This window comes from Balaenoptera physalus (genome assembly GCF_965194825.1).
Source record: "Balaenoptera physalus genome assembly, chromosome: 4".
NCBI classification, from domain to species: Eukaryota; Metazoa; Chordata; class Mammalia; order Artiodactyla; family Balaenopteridae; genus Balaenoptera; species Balaenoptera physalus.
In genome coordinates this window covers 10,525,970-10,549,860 of record NC_138891.1, presented here as the reverse complement: position 1 = coordinate 10,549,860, position 23,891 = coordinate 10,525,970, and the positions used below count along the sequence as shown (strand labels likewise).

General features: G+C 44.0%; 1 long non-coding RNA gene across 1 annotated transcript; it reads left to right on the top strand.

The window, feature by feature from the left end:
* The first annotated feature begins 14,862 nt into the window (after nucleotides 1–14,862).
* LOC309659108 lies at nucleotides 14,863–22,694 on the top strand. Its single transcript, XR_014262608.1, has 2 exons — nucleotides 14,863–16,695; nucleotides 19,400–22,694. It is a non-coding gene; the product is annotated as an uncharacterized lncRNA (long non-coding RNA).
* Nucleotides 22,695–23,891: the final 1,197 nt, after the last annotated feature.

Sequence of the window (23,891 nt, the reverse complement as noted above, 5' to 3'; positions counted from 1 at the left end):
TTCCTCACTAAGCTTAATCATTTCTAGCTTTTGATTTTAAATGAGACATGTGTGACTCGTCTTTTCACTTGAACACTTAGAGGCCATTGCAGGGCTATTAATTGGCCCAATTTCAGTATTGTTGTGTCTCAGGGAATAAAGAGGCCCTCAGAGAAGGAGAGAGAGCAGTCAGAACACACACAACGTTTATGGATTAAGTTCACCACCTTATATGGGCACAGTTTGTGATGCCCCAAAACAATTCCAGTAGTAACATCAAAGATCACTGATCACAGATCACCATCACAAATACAATAATAATGAAAAAGTTTGAAATATTGCCAGAATTGCCAAAATGTGACTCAGAGACACCAAGTGAGCAAATGCTATTGGAAAAATGGCACCAATAGATTTGCTCAACACAGGGTTGCCACAGACCTTCGATCTGTAAAAAACACTATCTGTGAAGCATAAAGAAAGCACAGGTATGCCGTTATCAGATTTTGTTGGTTCTCAAAGATGAATAGCTTGTGCTTTGAAGAGGTGCACCCATGATTGTGCAGGCAGCTGGGTGGGTCTTTAGTTTCAGAGCAGAGCTGATGCTGGGCTGCAATACAGACAATGCCCTCAGAAGAGCTATCTTAATAACTGAGACTAATTTAGTTGTTTTGTTTTTGAGAAAATTTTCTAATTTAGCAACATGAAGAAGAAAGTCTCCTTGTCTTTTTTTTCCTTAGCAAACATTTATTCAATGTCTGCACCCATCTCTGTGTCCATTTTTTTAAAATTAAGGTATAATTTACTTATGGTGAAATTCCCCATTTTTAGTATACAGTTCTATACTTTTTGACAAATGTATAAATTCAGGTAATCACCACCACAACTTGATTGATAGAGTTTACATTTCTCTTGAGTAAAATAGGGATTTCTGGGTATACCTGTGTTGTTGAAAAGCCTGTATTTTAGAATATTCTTGAATAAATGCAGAAAGTTTACTCTCTAATCCCTAACAAACACCGATGTAAAAGGTGTTGACAAATCACTCTATGCCTCGGAGGGTCTTCTGTGCTTTCATCAATAGGAAGAATGATTCGTAAATGAGCAAAATCATCATTTGGTCAAATGGCTCAATTCAAAATAATTTTCCAGGTACTTAAAAATAGTTTGTTGGCTTTCCTTCCTAAGAATGATAAACTTTTCCCTTATTTACATACGGTAAGTCCCGTACATATGAACGAGTTACATTCCAAGAGCGCATTCATAAGTCCAATTTGCTCGTTAAGTCCAACAAAGTTAGCCTAGGTACACAACTAACACAATCGGCTATATAGTACTGTACTGTAATAGGTTTATAATACTTTTCACACAAATAATACATAAAAAACAAACACAAAAAATAAAACATTCTTACTCTTACAGTACGGTACATTGAAAAGTACAGTAGTACCTGCTACATCACCGCTGTTTTTACGCTTGCTTCTGGACAGCCTGGGCTTGAAATAGAGATACTGTACTACTGTACTCTATACAGTACTATACAGTACAGTACACAAAAGCACAACCACTTGTAGAGGATGCACGCACATGACAATGTACGCCAGGCATGTGAACGAACTTACGTGATTGGACATGCGAACGCACGTTCGCATCTTTGAATGTTCGCAACTTGCAGGTTCGTATGTAGGGGACTTACTGTATTGATCTGCCTTATAAGCATTCTTCCCCACTGAGAGTGCAGAAGTCCAGCCTGCTGGGTCATCACCTTGCCATCCTCTTAAGGTAAATTTGCCAGGAGCAAATCCTGCCCCGGGTCTTCATCCAGGTTAAGGTGCTCCCTGCTCATTTTATTTTTGTTTTTTTTAAGCAAAATAGTTCTTTATGGGTGCACAGAATACACTGACTTAATGATAATAATTGGAAAAGACACAAATACTGACGTTCAACACCTTGGCGTAAATACAGCCTGCTCCTCCTTAACTAACATGGTCTTTTACTAGCAAAGTTATTATTGTTGTTACTGTTATTATTCAGGGTTCGCAACCTTGGCTGCACATAATAATCATAGAGGAATGTTAAAAGTAAATAAACAGAACTGTTTCCAGGGCCCATCACGGAACAATTGATTTAAAATGTCAGAGAGGGGGACTTAGGAGTTAGAATATTTAAAACTCCCTCAGGAAGTCTAATGTGCCACCTAGATTGAGGACCACTGGCCCAGCTGTTCAGAAAACTTCCTGCTTAGCTTTGAAGGTCTTTCCTCGGAAGGGTGGGCAAAGCTGGAGGCAGCCCACTGTATGGGGAATGTGTCAGATCAGGGGTTAGAGGATCTGTGTTAGTACCAGCTCTGATGCCGACTAGTCAGGTGAACTTGGCCTTTTGGGACATCAGTTTCAGGACCAGAACAAGGGTGAGGCAAGTGAGGTAACTAGGGTACAAAATTTAAGGAGGCATGCTCAGGGCTGAGTGTACCTACCCCATCCTGAGAATATGTGCCTCCTTAAGTTTTGCACCCCCAGTGTGTCCTTCAGATGACGTGGGCTTGACTGCTTACTGTCTTTCCCAGTGCCAACATTTCACATCCCAAACCTAAAACTTAGGCCAACATAATACTAGTCAAAGGAAGACTTGTATAATTATCCAACTGAGTTTGGTCAATAGCCAAGCTGGATAATTCAGACCAAAAATACTCTCTCTTAAAACAAATATCGTATATTAACGCATATATGTGGAATCTGAAAAAATTGGTATAGACGATCTTATTTACAAAGCAGAAATAGAGACACAGATGTAGAGAACAAACGTATGGATGCCAAGGGGGAAAGGGGGGTGAGTGGGATGAATTGGGAGATTGGGATTGACATATATACACTACTATGTATAAAATAGATAACTAATGAGAACCTACTGTATAGCATAGGGAACTCTACTCAGTGCTCTGTGGTGACCTAAATAAGAAGGAAATCCAAAAAGAGGGGATATATGTATACATATAGCTGATTCACTTTGCTGTACAGTATAAACTAACACAATATTGTAAAGCAACTATACACCAATAAAAATTAAAAAAAAAAACCCAAAACCAAAAATACTCTCTTTTCCTGCAAAAGGAGGGTGGATTTTCTTTGTTCTGCACTTCAGGAAGGTTAGATGAACAATGCTCAGTCACCTTATACCTTAATTATATCAACAGTCCCTTGCCCACTGGCTCCAGGACTTTGAGTTTTAGCCCAGACCATCCACAGATGGCTATGCCTTCACCTGCACAATCCAAAAATTCTCAAAATGTGTGTTGGTTGGGGAGGGTGGTGTTAAGGCCTACAACTAGTGGTGTCCCCTGGGGGGTTGATATTTATTTTATTTTAAATTTCAAAGCACTTGAAAGGAGAGCTTGGGTCAGTGGCATGCAGTGTTGGTTCCCACAGATTGGTGAGAGACAACTGTGAAATTTCCAGGAGTTTGGTGAACTGCTTATTAAATACAGCCATTATTAAAAATTAAATTATATACACTTACAGTTAAATAAATTATACTTAAAAACAAAGTAACAAAAACTCTAAGTTCTTAACTTCCTAATTATTCTACTACATTTTATTATTATCATGTTCTTGAAGGTATGGCTATTATATCTGTATGTTACAAGTACTAAATAATTTTCTGCTACTGTACATCTCTTCCCAACTCTGATGGCATTCAGTGCCATCACATGGTAGCTGGAAATCAGCTGCAGTGGGAGTATTTACACCATGGAGATTGGCAAGGGCGTTTTCACTTGGAGATCCAGTTGTTAAACACTTACCATTACAGATAAAGAAGATGTGGTACATATATACAATAGAATACTACTCAGCCATAAAAAAGAATGAAGTAGTGCCATTTGCAGCTACACGAATGGGCCTAGAGATGGTCATACTAAGTGAAGTAAGTCAGAAAGAGAAGGACAAATACCATATGACATCACTCATATGTGGATTCTGAAATATGACACAAATGAACTTATCTACGAAATAGAAACAAGTGAACAGACACAGAGAACAGACTTGTGATTGCCAAGGGGGAGAGGGGTGGGGGAAGGATGGATTTGGAGTTTGGGGTTAGCAGATGCAAACTATTATATACAGAATGGACAAACAACAAGGTTCTACTGTATAGCACAGGGGACTATATTCAATTTCCTAAGATAAACTGCAATGGAAAAGAATATTTAGAAAAAGAATGTATATATATGTATAACTGAATCACTTTGCTGTACAGCAGAAATTAACACAACATTGTAAATCAACTGTACTTCAATAAAAATTTTTTTTTAATTTACCATTACACCACTAACTTGGGTTAACTAAAAAGTTGAAAAATACAGTGCTCGTGAATTAGCCTTGCTCTGTATAAAGCAGCTTCGTGTAGTGGAGAGACCTTGCATTGACTAGTTCTGCTAATAATTTGAAAACATCATCTCTGTCCCTCAAGATCCTCAATCTCTTAAGCAGGCAAAAACATAATACTCACTCCATTGACCCATAAGATTATTGTGAAAACAAAAATTCATTTTAACTCCAAAAAATTGTTCTGTGGTTTATGATTTGTGGTTTAATAAAAGGGCTTAAAAAATGAATATCTTATATAAACACAGGGCATTGTGACAAAGCATTGTGCAGTCTCAAGAGAACAGACAACAGATATAAAGGCATATTTTGCTATTTGCTTGACCTCAGTGTCTGGCTGGATGTGAGGAGTGATAAGACAGTGTTTCAGTGCCCATTGATGGAATCTGTGCGCCCTTTTGGGGGAAAACTTGATACACTGAAGTAGCTTTTAAGGTGGCACATTTTGGTTATGCTGGGATACTTGAGTGAATAACTCATGGCTAAAATTAAGGGTTATTAATAACTCAGAATTTTATGGTAAGATTATTCATTTGTATGCATTTTTTTCCACACACACACAAAAAATGTGTGAACAAAATGTAAAGGGATTTATTTAGCACTAAATGCTGTGATCTGTTTGTTGGGGCAAAGTGCTAAGTGCACTTCCTTCCTTCCCCAATTCTCACTCTCGATCTGCAGCTGTGAACTGAGTTTGGGGCAGAGAGGGACAATGTCCACTCCTGATTGTTGCCCCCTTGTGGCCATTAGACAGAAGCTTGAGTGGCCTGAACCACCTGCTGTGGACTACAGACACTTGGGGAGGGGTAAAGTCTTGGCAAGAAGTATCTGAATCCTTTTCAATTCCCAAAGCTTTGTCTGTTGAATAAACAATGACTATTTTTCAAAAAGAATGCCTATTTTTCAAATTCATCTGGACACCATTGTTATGAACCAAACACAATCTCATTTCAAAGCCTTACTGAACCTATAGCGCCTTTGGGTCATGGGGGCCTCCATATGGTTGCATTGGTTGTCCTCTGGCAAAGGGTGCCCAACTAAGGGGACTCATACAAGAGCTGAAAACCAGTCTCAAGTCTCTTTCATGGGCCAACTGTCCTACTTTGGGGCTGAGCCAGCCCTGAGAAGAAGTGGCACCACTTTCTAATTGATCCATCTAGAAAGCCCTCTTTTACCTCAATTTCATAAAGGCATAGAAGTATACCAGGGGTATTACATATGTTCTCAACTGACAGATACTAGTAAACAATTACGAGAGTTATACAGCTGTCCAAGTATTTTTGCCATCAGAAAAAGAGGTCTTTGTGTCCAAAAGGGTTAGAAAATCCTGAGTGAGATCTTCAGTCTGTCTGGACCAACATTTCCAGTTTTCCCCTGAGTTGTGTGCATGTGTGTGTGTGCGTGCGTGCATGTGCGTGTGTGTGGTAAAATCCAGCTAATCTGGTCTCTGTTAGGGGGTGAGCTTTGTAACTTCATTCTTACACACACAGATACACACAGATACAGTCATAGGCACACCAAATACATACACATCACACTCCTGCTTTTGAGACACAAACTATTTCCCTTTTCCTTTGCCCACTGGGTCTACTTCTATCTCTGATTTCCAAAGCCTTCTATGATTTAGCCTTTGCGCGTTCATTCCCACTGTTCTGCGTTGGTGCAGCCTCCCTTCTCAACCCACATGCATTCATTGTTAACCTGGGAATTGAAAGACGTATTTCCTTCCTGCACTGCCTACCCTTTGGGTCTCGGTTCATCAACTCTTCGATATATATGTGCTCTTCTTTCTTTCCTGGTGGAGCTCCATCTCCAGGAAGGTGGTCAGGTTCTCTGGAGCAAGAGCTACATCAGTCATTTCTCTCTTATCTTCCCACACAGCACTCTGTACAGCTCTTTCTTGGCAGGGGGAGCCCAATAAGTCAGTGACCCAACTGAACCGACATCAGAGGAAGGATCAAGGCTGCTCAAAAGAAGGTCTAATGTCACGGGGGACATTGGATGATGGCCTCCAAGGAGCCCCCTTCCTCTGAAAGGGAAGGAAAGCAGCTGGCTGACCACGTGATGACGCTACGGGCACAGGGCAGCCTGGTACATCAGAGGCCCTCAATAGCTGTTTTGTTGTAAGAATGGCTCAACTGTACTTCTAAGTCAATTTGAACCCAAAGCAGGAAGGGATTGACAGACTGCCCACCACTCCCACAAAACTGACAGACAGTATTTTGAAAGCATTAAGTAAATTCTGGGTGTAACCTTGGTGGCAGAATAAAAATGGATATTAATGATTAGCAATTAAAAACTGCTCAGTCTCTGATTTTTTTCCAACACTATATCTATTTTTCTATCTGAAAAGAGTATATTTTCCAACTCCTTTTACATTCCTCTGGTGGGAAAAAAAAAAAAGCATAAACACCACTTCACTGCTGATTGATCCTTTCCAAGATTTCACCTGTTTTTCTGTTTGAAGAAAGTATGTTTTTCAGCTTCTATTGTTTTCCTCTGATGAAACACTGGAGCGGTTTGGTTCTTGAGTTATTCTTTTGCCGTGTAATTAAGCTGATTAGTATCCCATATGGAGTGGAAACAATTGGTTTCACGTATGCTGGTGTACAGTTAGCCACAGAGCTGTAATTGTTTACATGTTTCTCATTTCCTGGTGGACATTTTTAGACTTTGTTAGATAAAGATCTGGCAGACTTGAACTCTGTGAATATTACAGCCTTTGGTTACCAGACGTGGCTGTATCCTGTTCAGATCTCCAGGATGAAGTTGGTATTCTGCAGTTTTGTACGTAACAAACTTTGAAGATGCATGCCTCCCCAGCACCCCTTTCCTCTTGCCTGGTTCTGGCAGCGCCCTGGTTTTTGCTCAGGGATACTCTGCCCCCGTGCAGGCCTGAGGTTTAGGGAAGCTGACTCCACCTCTGGTTGCAGGGTGAGCTTGACTGGTCTATAAGTAATCTTGCCCCCTTGCCACAGAGATTAGTTTAAGAATCCAGATCTTGATAATCAGCACGTGGCATTCCTCAGGCCAAGGAGATGGTTTAGAAGTGGGTGTGTGCCCAAATTCTGGCCCATGAGATGAAACAGAAGGTTTGATAGGAGTTTCTGGTCAGGAGGGCTTCTGATTTTAAGAGTGGAGCTACTGGACAAGATGATCCTTCTTCTTATGGATGTTGCTATGGCCAGACTACAAGGCCAGGAAATGCTACAATCACCTTGCTGTCAGCCTGGGTCTGTTGCCAATCCACAAAAGAAGAAGGGGACAAGCAAATCATAGAGAGGCAGATTGGGGGGCTTATGGAACCACACCTGATGGCTACCCAGCATCTGGACTTTTTCAGCTACATGAACCAATAAATCTCCTTTAGTGTATAAGCCAGTTAAAATGGAGTTTTCTTTTACTTGCAGCCAAAAGCATCACTACCAGTACACACAGTTTTACCAAAGAAATGTGAATCAAAAAATAAGAACTCAGTCTTATGAAAGATAAACATACATATATGTGTACATTTAGAAAATAAAATACAGAGCAGTCCTGGATATAGTATAGACCTCCCTCTTCTATTTTCCAAATGAAGAAATAAGTTCACAGAGTTTTGACAAAGCTTTAAGTAGCAAAGCCAGAATAAGTGGAAAAACCCTAGATATCAACAAAAAGCTATACTTGGCCAAATTTCTTCAGAGAAGCCCTATGGGCGACATGGTACCAGGCCCACCTTCACCTAAGTTTAACAGCTAAGCCCAAGGCCTCCTACTCTTTTGCTGTGGTTCTTGTAAACTATTTGAACAGAAAACAGTTCTATGTGTCTTCTGGTTTTCTATATAATATTCTGTCTTGATAACCTTGCCACTTTCTTTTAGGTGTTTGGCATTTCTTTGTGAGGAAATGGTGAAGAAGATAAACCCCCAACTTCCCTGGACATGAGCACAGTGCCCTGATACACATAGTGTAGTCACATTCTATCTGAACCTCACTCTCTATCCCCAAGCAATTTGTCAAGATATTTTCCTAAATATAGAGAGTTCTCCTGCCAAGAATTCTGGTGACAGTTGTTGGGCAATAAAATTTCAATCTTCTGACTATGAATGAATGAATGAACAGTCTCTCCACTGATACATCAGATTGTATAGATTCACTGGCAGTCTTTTGAAGAATCTGCTGCAGTCTTGCTTTAATAGTGCTACTACCTTTGTCTTTTGAAAGGACTCCGAACTTTCTGAAGTTTAATAATCAGAATGGAATTTTTTTAAATTTCCTCAATATTGAACAATGGGTATTATATCATTATTTACCATGTAAGTATTATTGTGGCATATTACAAAGCACTGGTAATATGGCCATAGGAGATTTACACTTGCCTAATTATTTAACCCTGAAGTTTCTTATTAAAACGACTCATAATTCCATAAGCATGTAGGATTTCAGAGGAGAAAACACTCATTGAAGCCTAGGATATTTAAGGAGATTTCAGCAGTGAGACATGAGTTGGCCAGGTAGGACTCAGAAAGGAGAAAGCAGAAAGGTATTCTTATTTGGGGGAATGGTGTGGTGATAGAAATGCATTAAAGCATACTTCAGGGAACAATGACTCAACCAGTCTGGCTGCAGCAGAAAATAATGGGGAATCCTTTTTAAAAGGTAATGTGTAGAAAATTTTAAAACCCAAACTAAGAACTGTAGATTTTCCTCCTGTAGGAATATGGGAGCCTCATCCTAGACCACAGAGAGATGAGACTGCAGGCTTTTTTAAGAAGGTGAGTCTGGTGGAAGAGCATATGGTACTGTAGGCTGGGGCCCGTTTTAGATGAAACGAAGAGGTCCGTGTGCACCTGGAACAGCGTGACTGAAGGAATAGTAAAAAGGGTGAAATGGTGTGCCAATGTAGGAGCCATTAGGAAGATGAAGATTCAGCTGCTCTGGGGACCAACTGGATAAGGAAGTTCAGACCGAGAGGGCATCGAAAATGATTCTGAGGGTCACAGCCTCTATGATGGGTGGATGGATGAAACTGCCACTGGAAAAGTCGAGAAATGCAGAAAAAGGAGCCATCTATTAGATGAGAAAATGAATTTTTTTCCCTGAAAGATTGAGTTTGAGGCAACAGGACAATAAGGTAGGTACTTCAGGCAGTTGGAAAGGTGCAGTTGGAGGAGAGAATAGTCAGGGCTGGAAATAAGGATTTGGGAGCTGTTGCCCCCTCAACAGCTATTCCTCCTTCCTTCTGAACAGAATCCCACCTGTGTTTGGGTTGCGAGGGCCCAGTTGGAGGGGAAAAATCATGATGGTCCTGAGTCCAAATGTGGTACCTCGCTTCCCTTTGATTGGTCCAGGGGCGAGCCATGTGATCCTATTCTAGCCAATGAGACGCACGGGTTTCTGGGAAGGATTTTCTTTCTCCAGGAGGAGAAGGCCTGCTTTGCTTTCATCTCCTTCCTTCCTGCTACTGACTGTCAGGAGAGAATGGGATTATTGGAGCAGCAACTTGAGGGTTGTGGCAGACACACTGATGGTGACAAAGCAGGAAGATGGTAAGAACTTTGGGCACTGGTGCCCTCATTGATGTGCTGATCAAAGTCTGGATTTGCCAACCTCCAGACTTCTTGTGACACATACATTTATTAACTGTCTTTATTTAACTCTCTGTTGGTATTTTATTATTTTCACCTGAAGATATTTTAACTGCTATGGATGTAATTATTAATGCCTGTGAGAATAGATGTGACCTGAGAGGAAAGGAGTAAGAAAAAGACAAAGCCTGGAGAGATATACCCATATTTAGGAGGTGAAAGCTTTTCACTAACTAAACCTTACGGTTTCATAAAAATAAGCAACACAAAAAACCTGTTTTAATCATGAAAACACACAAACACACACCCCTACAACCTCCCTCCTGCGAGCCACATTTTCCATAGAGCATATGTTTCAAACGAAGAGTCAAAAAGGAGATCAATTTCAGCGTGGAGTTCCAGGGGGGTGATTATTTCTCTGATGTGCTTTCTATTGCTAAAACAGAGTCCCTCTGAATGAGATTGTTTGCTCAGCGAGCACCTCATTCCTCCTTCTCCCTGGATGAATTAGGAAGCAGGAGGAATCAGGCCGCGGTCTCTCCCTGTGATGGGTGAGGAGCTCTGTTTATTCCTGGGGATAGTGGCCACAGGCTGGAGTGAGAGCTGACTCACAGGGCAGCGAGGAAATGGCCTGGATCTTTGACCGAAGTAAGCAGTGTCCGATTCCACCTGCGGGGAGAAAGGAGAGGTTATGACAAAGAATGCCATATCTATTCCACTGAGCAATTAAGGCCATTATTTTTCTTGAAAAAGCATTCTCTTAAAACGTTAAGGATAATTTAGCTCCCATCTTGACAGAACATACTGATGACTGCTAATGGAAACATTCTTTTAATAAGTGAAGAGGCACAAGAAAATTGCCAGATATTAAAGGTCCCACACATCTTATCTGAGTCTATAATGGCCCTATCAAGTGACCCAAGTGAAAGAAATGTGACTCTTCAGGGATTAAAGGAGTCTATCTTTCCTTAGTGCAATATAAACTCACTACTAGGAAGAACAGTAATTCATTGGTCTATCCTAGGAAATGTTTGAAAGGGGGACCATATCTCAAGTTAAATGATGCATTTCCTTTTGGTAGAAAGAAAATATGAAATAGAACCTCTGTGCACTGTGGATTTATGTAAATAGCCTCTTACTGGCAATAGAGCCGAAAGTTCTATTGGGTCTCTGAGCCTTGGAATCTTCAGCCAAGAAGTCAAAGAGCCTGTGTAATATGTTGTTAATCTTATTTGTTCTTTTTTTTAATACCTTCCATGGTGTTTTTGTTAGTTGGTTTGGTTTAGTAATTTTAAACTCTATCCTTAGAAATGTTTCTCAAGATTCAAGTAATTCCTAGTACTCTAATCTTGGGGGACACTTCTTAAAATTTATAAAGAATTCCAACAAATAAGAAAATGACAAACAACCCCAGAGATAAATGGATAAAGGAAATGTACCAGGAACTCAAGAAGAAATGGCCAATAATCATATAAAAAGATGAATGATTGTACAGTAGTCTCCTGCAACTTGCTGTTTTCAGTACAACTAAGCCTCCAAGCTTCATCCTTCCATGGTATTGTGCGTGGCAATGTTTATTTTCACTGTTGGAATGATATTTCACTGGGTGAGTTTTCTATAATTCCATTCTCCCTACAATACATAGAGCGTGAATCTATATTTATAAAGCTCAAAAACAGCTCAAAGAGATAAAAGGGATTGCAAAAATTACATATCTGATGGAACTATTAAAAACAAAGTAATGATAAAAACAAATTTTAAGATCTTTCCTTGGAAGAGGAGGAGATTGACATTGGGGATGGGATAGGAGAATATCAGTTATCTATGGCTGCATAGCACACCACCCCAAAACTTAGTGACTTAACACAAAAACCATGATTCTATGGTCAGGACTTCAGGCAGCGGTCAGTCAGCAGGGCTGCCTTGTCTCTGTCCCACTAGAACTAGCTGCCTCTCTCATGCGGCTGCCTTCACTGAAGAGTCAAGATGGTCCCACTCTTAGGCCGGGCACCTCAGGCCTTTTGCACATGGCTTCTTTCTTCATGAGGTGTCTCATCCTCCAGGCCCTCTCTTTCCACGTGGCCTTTCCCTCCAGTAGGATGACCTGGAGTTCTTGACAAGGAGAAAGCACCCACGTAATACTTGTGTCATTAAAACTTGATGGCAAGTAAAATCTATTACCTAATGCAGGAGTGCCCTGTGGTTAAATACTTTTTGGAAATACTGCACCTGGCATCCACTCTTAGAGACTCACAAGGCAAACAATAAGCTTGCTAAAGGCTCTGGGGGGTCCTGCAAGGAGCAAAAAAGAAAGGCTTTTTTTTGGTAAAGGGAGCTGGTGAGAAAAGGCAGAGGCCCTCCATCTTCTTTTTCCTCAGGGAGGTATGGAGGGAGGGCTGGCTTAGAGAAAGCTATTAGAAGGGTTGGGTCTGCCTGATGAGAACATCCGAGCTCTGCTCTCCCTGCTCCCAGGAGAGTACCGTGTGACTGCATGGGGCTCTTTGTGATCACTGAGGCCTGCTGCACACACGTAAGGCCTGTAGGAAGTGGGTCACTGCAGAGGTCAATGGTGCCTCTCCTGGAATCAGGTCTCCTGTGTCTCTGCCCGTCCGCACTGCCCTGCCCTGGTCTTGAACTAGCTCACCTTCCTGATTCTTGCCTTTCATTTGCTTTAACCCCTGTGGCCTGATTTGGATCAATTATCCCGACCTGTTTTGTCCACCTTCAGTTTGTCCCCGATGCACGGTGACCATAAGCTCCTCGGACTTTCTTTTTTCTCTTTTTTTCCCTTTACTTAATTTGAAAGTTAATCCACACTGGTTTTAACAAATTCAAATAATACCCCAAAGTGATAGTGTCCCCTTGTCTATTCCTATCCCAAGTCCCAACTGCCTGTTTCCTTCCAGATGATTTTCTATATTTATATAAACACACGTGTGCATATATTCGAACAAAATGGGTATCAATATGTGCATATTGTTCCGTAATCTCCCTTTCCATCTAGCGTTGTATCATGTACATCTTTCCAAGTTGGTACACATAGACGAATGCAACTCCTCTTAATAGCTGCAGTTCCAAAGTATGGAAGTGCCTTTATTTATTCAGCTGTTTCCCTCTGATCAACACTGACATTGCTCCTTATTTTCTGCCGTTGGAACCGATGTGGCAGTGATCTGCCTCGTACATGAGTCTTTGCACATTCAAGCTCTTGTTCTGAGGACCAAGTTTCCAGAAGTGGTAGTGCTGAATCTTAGGGCTTGCCTGGCCTCCCCTGTCTCATTGTCCTCTTGACCCTGATGTCCTGGAGACCCCTGCGGTCACGTGCCTGGCTGCTCAGGCCATCCTGGGGTTCACCCATTCCAGGGCCCGTCTGCCTGGCACCCTCCTGGAAAGCAGTCCCTTATCTCCTGCACAGTGAAGCTCTGCCTCGGCAGCACAAGTTAGTCACGTTGGTTGATAACTATGCGTCAGTACAGCACCTGCCACGTTGTGTTAGCATTATTTTTCTACTTGTCTAATTTCCCCAGTAGATCAGAAATTTCCAAAGGCATCACTGTTACCAAACACAAGTTTGCGTGTGTAAGGCCAGATAAACTGGAACATCAGAGTTTGGAGCAGAGAAACATTTACTACAGGGCCAAGCAAGGAGAATGGGTGGCTTGTCTCAAAAAACAAGAACTCCTTGGAACGTTTCAGCAAAGCATTGTTAAAGGCCAAGTGAGGGAGGAGCATCCCAGGGTCTGTGATCAGCTCATGCACAATTCTCTGATTGGATGATGGTGATCAAACCTTAGGCACCAAAAGGTCTGGGGGCTACACGCTCATGATCATCAAGTAGTTAATTTCTTCCACTTGGTGGTGGATTTTAGCCTCTGAAAAGCTCAGGAAATAGGCATGAGATACTATGATCTGGGCACTTCAGAGAGGAGCTACAGCAGAGGATATGGGGGAGGGGTCTATCCTGGGGAGGCCCCATAGGGTCTTGCACCATTATATCATCAGTGCGTGGCATAGGGCTTAGCACTTGGTGAATGAATGAACGGATGAATGAATGAATTCATTAACAAATTTAATTGAATTCACGCTGTGTGCTAAACACTGGCACTGTGTATATACAGCTATGAACAAAGCCAAACTTCCTGCTCTTGAGTGGTGGAGACACAGTAAACACATTATAAATAATTGGTCAGGCGGTAGTAAGTGCTATAAAGAAAAGTATGGCAGACACCTCTCCTCAGTCAGCCATTAGATACTGGCCACCACAGAAAGGGGTATGGTATGGTCTTGGGCACAATGGCTCTCCTCAGCCATCCCCAAAGGGGTCACCACTGAGGGCTGTGGGCAGCACTCCTAGCAGCTGAGGGGGTGAGGCCTTCGTTCCTGAAGGGGTTTTTCTCAGCGAGATAAAGTGGCCTGTTCTGACGGGGAGCTCAGCAGGTTGGGGGCTGGCAGTCAGTGGGCCCTGGTTCTGAGCCCGGTTGCTTTGGGGAGAGAAAGTAAGAGGAAAAATCGCTGAAAGGATTTCCTGGGTCTGTTTGCTTTCCCTTCCCCAGCTCCGCTCAAGGTGCTCACACCTGCAGGCTGGATTTCTCCAGCTCCCCGGCAGCTCTTTCTGACCAGGGCTGGCCAGTAGGAGCCACTAGTCAGACATCATTAGCAGGAGGAAGGGCAAGGTCAGGTATTTCTTTCCTCCTCTGCCTTGCGCAGAATCTCCATTAAGAGCCTGGCTCCAACTCCTCCGTTCAGACCGAGGGTGGGTCCAGCCTCCATCAGGGAACCTCTGCCCCCTGGGCTCTGGCGACACTACTGTGGGAGACATGAGACGCTCAGGTCCCCTTCAAGGAAGGACCTGCTGCCCGACGGCAGGGGTGAAGCTGGCAGCCCACCTCCAGCCATCAGCTCCTGCAGGGTCAGCCTTGCGGTGTCATGCTCTTCCCAACCAGCCCACATCCCCTGACCAAGGGGGTGGGTATTAAGTGCCCAGCCATTTTGGCTGAATGCAGGACATGCTGGTGGGCAACACTCCAGACCTGGCTGAGGTTTTGTTTGGTCTGCATCACAGGGCAGCTTCTTCCTCTGCCATCCTGTTTCTCCTTTCCCTCCCAGGAGCTGACCCCTAATAAACACCATGAACCCCAAACTATGCCTGTCTGCTTCCAGAGAACCCAAGCTGGGCACCGCTTCTTCCTCTGTCCTGCCTCAAAGGCCAGTGGCTTCCTGTGGCATTAATCTCCCCAGGGCCCTTTTGAACACTCAGATTTTGCATCATCTGTGTAACCAGTTCACTGCATCATATTCCCATCTGTTTAAATACTTAAACTGGGTTCTGTTTTCCTGCTTAGACACTGCCTGACAGAATGAGTTTTACGTCTAAATTTAAGTTTATGTTCTGGCCTCCCCTCCTAAGCTATTGTGTTATAAAAGGGCCTCTTAACTCACACAAAAATATTACAAAATACAGTCCTTTAATGGCCTCAGGGCCACCTGTCAGTGGGAGGCTTGTAACACTGTCTTTTGTTTTGGTTTTTTGGCCCTGGAATCTGAGCTCCCCACCAGGGATTGAACCAGCATCCTCGGCAGTGAAAGTGCAGAGTGCTAACCACTGGACCACCAGGGAATTCCCTGCCCTTTGAAAGAAAGGACATGGCCAGCCGTGGAGGTGCCCCTTAAGCAGGTAAAACCAGCTAGCAGCTGATGAGTGGGAGTCCCCCACGGTTCCCAGACCGGCGGCCAGCGCTGCTCCTCACCTTCCCCTGCTCTCTGCTGTCACCTGTGACTCCAGCTGAGGCTGGACATACTGGGCACCAGCACTTCCGGAGCTGGGCTCCCGCTTCTTTGCACCGACCTCCCCCCTCCCCTCCCCCTTTGTCACTGGCTCTGAGCTTAGCCGATCTCTGGTCTACACCTCCCCCGTCTCTACCCTGAGGGCAGGGCTGGGACTGGGGTGATGACAGGAGCCCGGGGTACACATGTCAGGGGGATTCCCTTGGAGGGCTGGCTGCGCAGGGCCCGGGGGGAAGCTCTTTTTGGAAGAGTAAGATGGGAAGCTGGCCAGAGGCCAGGAGCGGCGCGGGAACCCCCGTGTCAGCCAGGGTACAAGCAGGAGACAGAAATCTAAGCAGCTTGTTTTTAGAACAGAGAGGATGCAAGAGCAAGACTTGTTAACGAGGTAACTGCAGAGGCCAAGCAGAAGTCTAAAGCATCACGGAGGCAGCATCTGGGAAGCAGCGGCCCCCCAAGCTGGGGGGACACAAGATAACGGGAGAGACTGAAATTACGCAAACTTGGAAACTCGGAGGAGGGATCTGGTGGCTGGGACTCCAATCTCCGTGGAGTGGGTGCTGTTCAGCGGGTGCTGGTGCCTCTGAGGGGCCCCAGGAAGCTGGCTCTGCGAGTGTCGAGGAAACTGTAGACTGGATTCAGCAGCTGCCACGGGGACTGGCGCAGCTGGGGCGAGCCAGTGAGGCTGGGTTGGTGCGAGCAGGAACCGGGAGGAAGCGGAGGGAGCAACCCCGCCACCTCCAACCCTGCAGCGCGCTCTACCGCCCCCTGTCGGCAGACCCCGGCAGCGCGCGGCTGACAAAGCCGGGGTTGGTCCGCGGAGTCCCAGCCCCAGCATCTCACAGCTGAGGACAGAAGGGAAGGCTTGGAGCCAAGAGACTGAGAGCGTTGAATAACGGGACATCCTTTCCTAAAGAGTCCACATCCGAGGAGCCTCAGACAGGAGTGGCCTGGGACCTGACCAAGAACACAAATCAAAGGGAGAGGTAAGAGCGGCTCCGGGCCCTGGCGGGTGATGGGGTATTCAGTTTGCAAACAGGAATCAGAGTTATGATAGCAGGATTTCAGGAATGTTTAGCGACAGGCAGGAGCATTTCTAGAGCTCCTGAGAACTTGGCAATGTTGATGCAGTAAAGCACCAGCCTCCATGTCTTTCTTCCTTCCCAGCCCCCAGCCGCCCATCACCACCCACGCTAGCCTCCTCGTTGGCTGCTGGGTCTGCGCGGTCGGATACAACGGTTAGACTTTTCCCCACTCTCTCAGTGACATACCACAGAAGTGCAGTCCTCAGGAAGTGACCGTATTCTTTTATCTGTTGCTGCATACAAATTACCCCAAAGTTGAGCAGTGTAAAACAACCAACATTTAATATTAATGAATTATTATTAGTAGTAATGATGATCTTAGTTTCTGTGGGTCAGGATGCCTTTGGTTTGGAGCTTCTCACAAGATTCCATGAAGGTTCCACGAGGGCTGCCTGCATCTCAAGGCTCAACTGGGGGTGGATCCTTTTCCAAGCTCACTCCCTGGCTGTTGGCAAGTCTCAGGTTCTCATTGGCTGTTGGTCAGAGGCCTTGCTAGGGTCCAGGCGTGTAGGTGTCTCCATAGGGCAGCTCATGACATGGCAGCTGGCTTTTCCCAGAGTAAGAGAGAGTGAGGGACTGCAAGAAGGGCAGAGGGCACAGTCATTTTACACCAGCTTCAGAAGTGCCATCCCATCACTTTTGTTGTATTCTATTTGTTAGAAGCGAGTCACTAGGCCCACTGTACCCTGGAGGGGCCAGATTACAAAAGGCATGAACGCTGGGAAGTGGAGGGTCATCGGGAGCCATTTCAAAGGCGGCCTTCTCACCATGACTCAGCCCATAGCTGCGCTGAATTTCTCAGAGCAGGAGAGCTCCATCCTGCATGAGTAACAGACTCCAAAGGCTCAATTTGACACATGTTGAGTCTCCTGTTCCAATCAAATTACACTTTATAACAAAGTTAATTTAAGGCATATATTATGATACACATAAATATTATGGCACCATATGGTAATTAGGCATCCATGGTAGAAGGCTCACCAAAATGACTATAATAAGTGTTATTTCGACATAGCCAAACTCATTTAACTTTTCTCGTTAGTTTAGGCCGCCAGTATCTATCGTCAGCTTCCGTGTTGATAAGTTTTCCCCAATACCATCTACCACCTACCACCCCACATGCAAACTCTGACACTCACATAAATGCAATTACAACGATCCTGGATCTCACCCTGCAATAGTTGGGTGCTTTGTCTCTGCCGCCTATCCCCCGTGTTTTCCATTTCTTCCTGTTCCCCAGATGAAAGCACCTGAGTGGCCGCAGGCTTGGGTGGCAACCATTGGATCTGGAGGCTGCAAGCTGGATTTCTCCAGGGAGGTGCCTGCCAACAAAGTAGGGGGCCTGGTGTGAACAGTTTACACACTCCAGCACTTCAAAAGGGGCTGCTTGAATTATTAAAGCAGTTGTCCCTATATCTCCCCTCCTCGGTTGTATATTGCTTGGGGTAATTTTAGCAGGAAATAAAGTCTTTAAACTTTGGACAGCCACAAAGAAGTAAACATGCAAATGGAAGCAAGAGAATATATCAGTATTGAATGAGCTCCAGTTATTTGGGACCTGCTGTCAGATCCTCTCTTGTATCACCGGGGAAGAATGAGAGGAAGAAGGAGGGCCAGAGAGGAGGAAAGGGGAAAGAAAACACCAGGGACAGGGGTGGGCTGGGACACCAGGTGGAGGAACTGGTGAGCTGGAGACATACAAGGAAGATTAAATGCAGGACATCCAGTTACATTAAAATTTCAGGTAGACAATGAAAGAAATTTTTAGTATATCCCATGCAATACTTGGGATATAGTTATACTAAAGTAATCTTTTTTTCTGAAATTTAAATTTAACTGAGAATTCTGTATTTTAATTTGCTAAATCTGGCAACCCTATTGTAAAATCAATCTCTCTCACTTCCTTTTCATCCCAGAACTTGCCTTCAGCCTTGAGGGTCATGTCACTGTGGGCCCAAAGTGACTTTTTGCCCCTTCTGATGGCTACGATCCTGGCATTAATCCTGCCCTCTCTGGCTGCTCTTTGCCCCCTGCCCTCAGACCCCCAGCCCCAGGCAACTGCAGGGGCAGCACATGACAGAGATGCAGCGCACTCATCTGAGGTCCCCCTGCCCCGCTCTCCCCAGTGTCTCGGTAGCACTTGCCCCCATCCTGGCCTCCTGAAGCACCATGCCTCCAAGTCTCTAGGCCCCCACGATGCGAGTGTGTGTAAATCCAGCGTGACAGACAGATTTGAAGACTACAGGGAACTCTGAGTATGGGTTTAAATGTGGGCAAAACATTTCTTGCTGAGCAGTTCATGTTAAAAGGAACTTAGTTTGCCCCTTGGTGAGCAGCCTGGGGGTGGTAACTGGAAATCTACCACTGCCACGCTTCTTCCAAAATTGCCCTTTCAGGTTTTACAGCATCACGGATCCTATTTTAGTGGCCAAGTTTTTAAATTAACAAAGCAGATGAAACCACAAGAAGTATTCGAGTTTTCACTGTGGAAGGGGAAAGCAAAATTTGGGTCTCCGAGGTTTCTAATAAACCAGAAAAAACCCAGGTTCTGTTCAATGCTAATCTCCTCCTCTAACTGGCTGTCTGTCCTTCCGTCTAATTGCAGGGTGGGTGCAAGTGTTGCCTGCTCCTGGGAGGAAGCTGCCTTCCTTGCCCGTTGTCCAAACAATGGAATTTCCTGGATTCCTTGCTGCAGTTCTTCAAAGTTCATGGACATATGCTGACTTTTTAAAAGCTCGCTGTTACCAGGGGCAAAAAGAAGCATAAGAGAAAAATGCTTACCTTCAGACTCTCCAAGGTAGTCAAAAAATTCTTCCCAAAGAAATGACCAACAGCGACAAAACTGCTCACCTGTTCGTCGTGAATCTGGATCCTGGCTGTCACACAGCAGGTTACTAGTTCCTGGGTGGGATGCGGAGATGGGAGGATAGAAGGAACAAGAGAGGATCTAATCATCAAAACTGGGGTCCAGTGTTGTACCAAATGGGTCCTACTGCCAGGCTAACCTCACCCCTTTCCTCGTTCCCCCTCTATCCTCCTCCCCCCGACCCCCAGCGGCTTCTTGTTCTCTGACTGCTCAAGATGTTTCTCCCCTTTGTGCCTGTACCCTTGCTGTCTTTTCTGCCCAGCCACCTCCATTCCATTCCTCTGTCCATTAACATTCAACATGGAGAATGCCTCCTCCAGGCAGCCCCCCACCCTGACCCTCTCAGATTGTATTCATGCAGTGATGGAACTGGGCAGAGGAACACACTGCAAGGACACCAAATACAATCTGAGAGGGTCAGGGTGAGTGGGCAGCAAGGAAGGTGAGGATGTTATGTTTAAGCTGACACCCAATGACAAATATAGTAGAATAAAGAGCAACATCAAGAAGACGAAATCAGGGACTTCCCTGGTGGCACAGTGGTTAAGAATCCACCTGCCAGTGCAGGGGACATGGGTTCAATCCCTGGTCCGGGAAGATCCCACATGCCAAGGAGCAACTAAGCCCGTGTGCCACAGCTACTGAGCCTGTGTGCCACAACTACTGAAACCCATGCACCTAGAGCCCGTGCTCTGAAACAAGAGAAGCCACAGTGATGAGAAGCCTGTGCACCACAACAAAGAGTAGCCCCCGCTCGCCACAACTAGAGAAAAGCCTGTGCGAAGCAACAAAGACCCAACGCAGCCAAAAATAAATAAATAAATAAATAAATAAATAAATTTTTTAAAAAAAGACGAAATCAGGGACTTCCCTGGTGGTCCAGTGGTTAAGACCCCGAGCTCCCAATGCAGGGGGTCCAGGTTTGATCCCTGGTTAGATCCCACATGGCACAACTAAGAGCCAGCACAGCCAAATATTAAAAATAAGAAGATGAAACCATGCAAAGGGCCCCTGAGGCATGAACAAATGCAGCACTTGTATTGTCCTTGTATGTTTATCATCCGTCTCCTCCACCGAGCAACAGTCTCCATGACAGGAAGGACCATGTCTATTTTATTTACCAACATATGCCCAGTGCCCAGCATAGTGCCTGCCTGGCACATAGTATGTGCTCAGTATATATTATTGAATATTGAGTGAACCACTGCCCACCATTCTTCCTGCCTAAGACCTGGACCGTTCCTACAGGTCTGGGTCATGGGGCCCCAGCTTGGGAAAACAGAGCAAGGCAGAAGCTGCTTTCCTTGTAGTGTCTGACAGTGAGAGAGGGCCAGAGACTCAGGGCCCAAGTGAGTGAGCCCCATCTCAGCCACAGCTTTCAAGGCTTCAAGTTCGGGCTGCTTATTTTCTGTGCTTATGGGAATCTGAGAACAGTCTTGGCTGACTTCATTCTTATCTCTCAGCTGCATGGTAATTTCTGGGGAAAAGGAAGCTTCTAATTAAGAGTTCAAATCCCCCGAAAGCTGTATGCCAAGCCACATAGGGGGAAAAATCCCCGGCTGCCTTCTTTAGTATAAGGATGATAGCAGCTAACTGGCATGCTGATCTGGGCCAGCCAAGCCTTTAACTCAATCAAAACAACAACAACCACAGCAGCGATAAAAATCCTGCTGTGGCTGTTGGTTCTAGGGACCCATCTCCCACCAGCTGCTTTGCATCTTTTTACTTGTTTGTTTGTTAGTGCCTAAGATATTTAAGGTCTTTGAAGGCTCTGGGCCTATTTCACTCTATATCAAATATCTTAAATTCTAACCAAATCTTACATTAGATGTAATGCATTTTGCTCTTGCTCTAAAACATTTGAAAGGGTTTTTGTTTCAGCTAGCTAATGCTGCATAACAAATCACCTCAAAACTTAGTGGCTTAAAACAACAGTATATTATCTTTCATGGGGTGGTTCTTCTGCTCCAAGTAGGAGTAGCTGGGACAGTGGGTAACTGTAATCATCTGAAGCATTGACCAGGAGCTCAGCTGAAGTTGAAATGTCTGGGATGCCTGGGCATCTGGAATCAGTTGGTGCTTGACTGGGAGCTCAGTTGGGGCTGTCACCTGGGGCACTTGGTTCTTCTCCATGTGGACCTTTCTAGGTGACCACTTGGACTGTCCCATGGCATGGTGGCTAAGTTCTAAGTAGGACTGTGCCAAGAGGAAGCCTTCCAAAAGGAAGGCAGTAGAAGCTGCCAGATCAATTAAAGTCCAGTTTTGGAATTGGTATAGCATTGTTTTGTCTATATTTTATCAGTCAAAGCAGTGACAGGCCTGGCCCACAGTTAATGTGGGAGGGGACACACAAGGGCATAAACACTGGGAGATGTGAACGTCTGGGTCATCAAAATGATCATCTAAGTTTTAAAATAATTATTATTGTGGTTCCTCAAAAAATTAAACACAGGAATATCAGCAATTCCACTTCTGCATGTATACCCAAGAGATTTGAAAGCCAGGATTTGAATAGATATTTGTATATCCGTATGCAGAGCAGTGTTATTCACAATAGCTAAAAGGTGGAAACAACCCAGATGTCCATCGATGGATGAATAGATAAACAAAATGTGGTCCATCCATACAATGGAATATATTATTCAGTCTAAAAAAGGAAGGAAATTCTGATCCATGCTATAACATGGATGAACCTGAAGACATTATCCTTAGTGAAATAAGCCAGTCACAAATGGACAAATATTGTATGATTCCACTTATATGAGGTGCCTAGGGAAGTCAAATTCATAGAGACAGAATGTAGGATAGTGCTTGCCAGAGGCTGGGGAGAGAAGGGGATGGGAGTGATTGTTTAATGGGTACCAAGTTTCAGTTTGGGAACATGAAAAGATTCTGCAGATGGGTAGTGATGATGATTGTACAATAACGTAAATGTACTTAATGCTAGTGAACTGTGTATTTGAAAATGGTTAAAATGTTAAATTTTATCTTATGTATGTTTTATCATAATAAAAACATTATTTTTTTAAACATCTTTACTGGAGTATAATTGCTTTACAATGCTGTGTTAGTTTCTCCTGTATAACAAAGTGAATCACTATACATATACATATATCCCCATATCCCCTCCACCTTGCGTCTCCCTCCCACCCTCCCTATCTCTAGGTGGACACAAAGCACCGAGCTGATCTCCCCATGCTATGTGGCTGCTTCCCACCAGCTATCTATTTTACACTTGGTAGTGTATATATGTCCATGCCACTCTCTCACTTCGTCCCAGCTTACCCTTCCCTCTCCCCGTGTCCTCAAGTCCATTCTCTATGTCTGCGTCTCTATTCCTGTCCTGCCCCTAGGTTCTTCAGAACCTTTTTTTTTTTTTTTTTTAGATTCCATATATATGTGTTAGCATACAATATTTGTTTTACACTTTCTGACTTACTTCACTCTGTATGACAGTCTCTAGGTCCACCCACCTCACTACAAATAATTCAATTTTATTTCTTTTTATGGCTGAGTAGTATTCCATTGTACATATGTGCCACATCTTCTTTATCCATTCATCTGTCAATGGACACTTAGGTTGCTTCCATGTCCTGCTATTGTAAATACTGCTGCAATGAACATTGTGGTACATGACTCTTTTTGAATTATGGTTTTCTCAGGGTACATGCCCAGTAGTGGGATTGCTGGGTCATATGGTACTTCTATTTTTAGTTTTTTAAGGAACCTCCATACTGTTCTCCATAGTGACTGTATCAATTTACATTCCCACCAACAGTGAAAGAGGGTTCCCTTTTCTCCACACCCTCTCCAGCATTTGTTCTTTGTAGATTTTCTGATGATGCCCATTCTAACTGGTGTGAGGTGACACCTCATTGTAGTTTTGATTTGCATTTCTCTAATAATTACTGATGTTGAGCACCTTTTCATGTGCTTCTTGGCCATCTGTATGTCTTCTTTGGAGAAATGTCTATTTAGGTCTTCTGCCCATTTTTGGATTGGGTTGTTTGTTTTTTTAATATTGAGCTGCATGAGCTGTTTATATATTTTGGAGATTAATCCTTTGTCCGTTGATTCATTTGCAAATATTTTCTCCCATTCTGAGGGTTGTCTTTTCGTCTTGTTTATGGTTTCCTTTGCTGTGCAAAAGGTTTTAAGTTTCATGAGGTCCTGTTTGTTTATTTTTGTTTTTACTTCTATTTCTCTAGGAGATGGGTCAAAAAGGATCTTG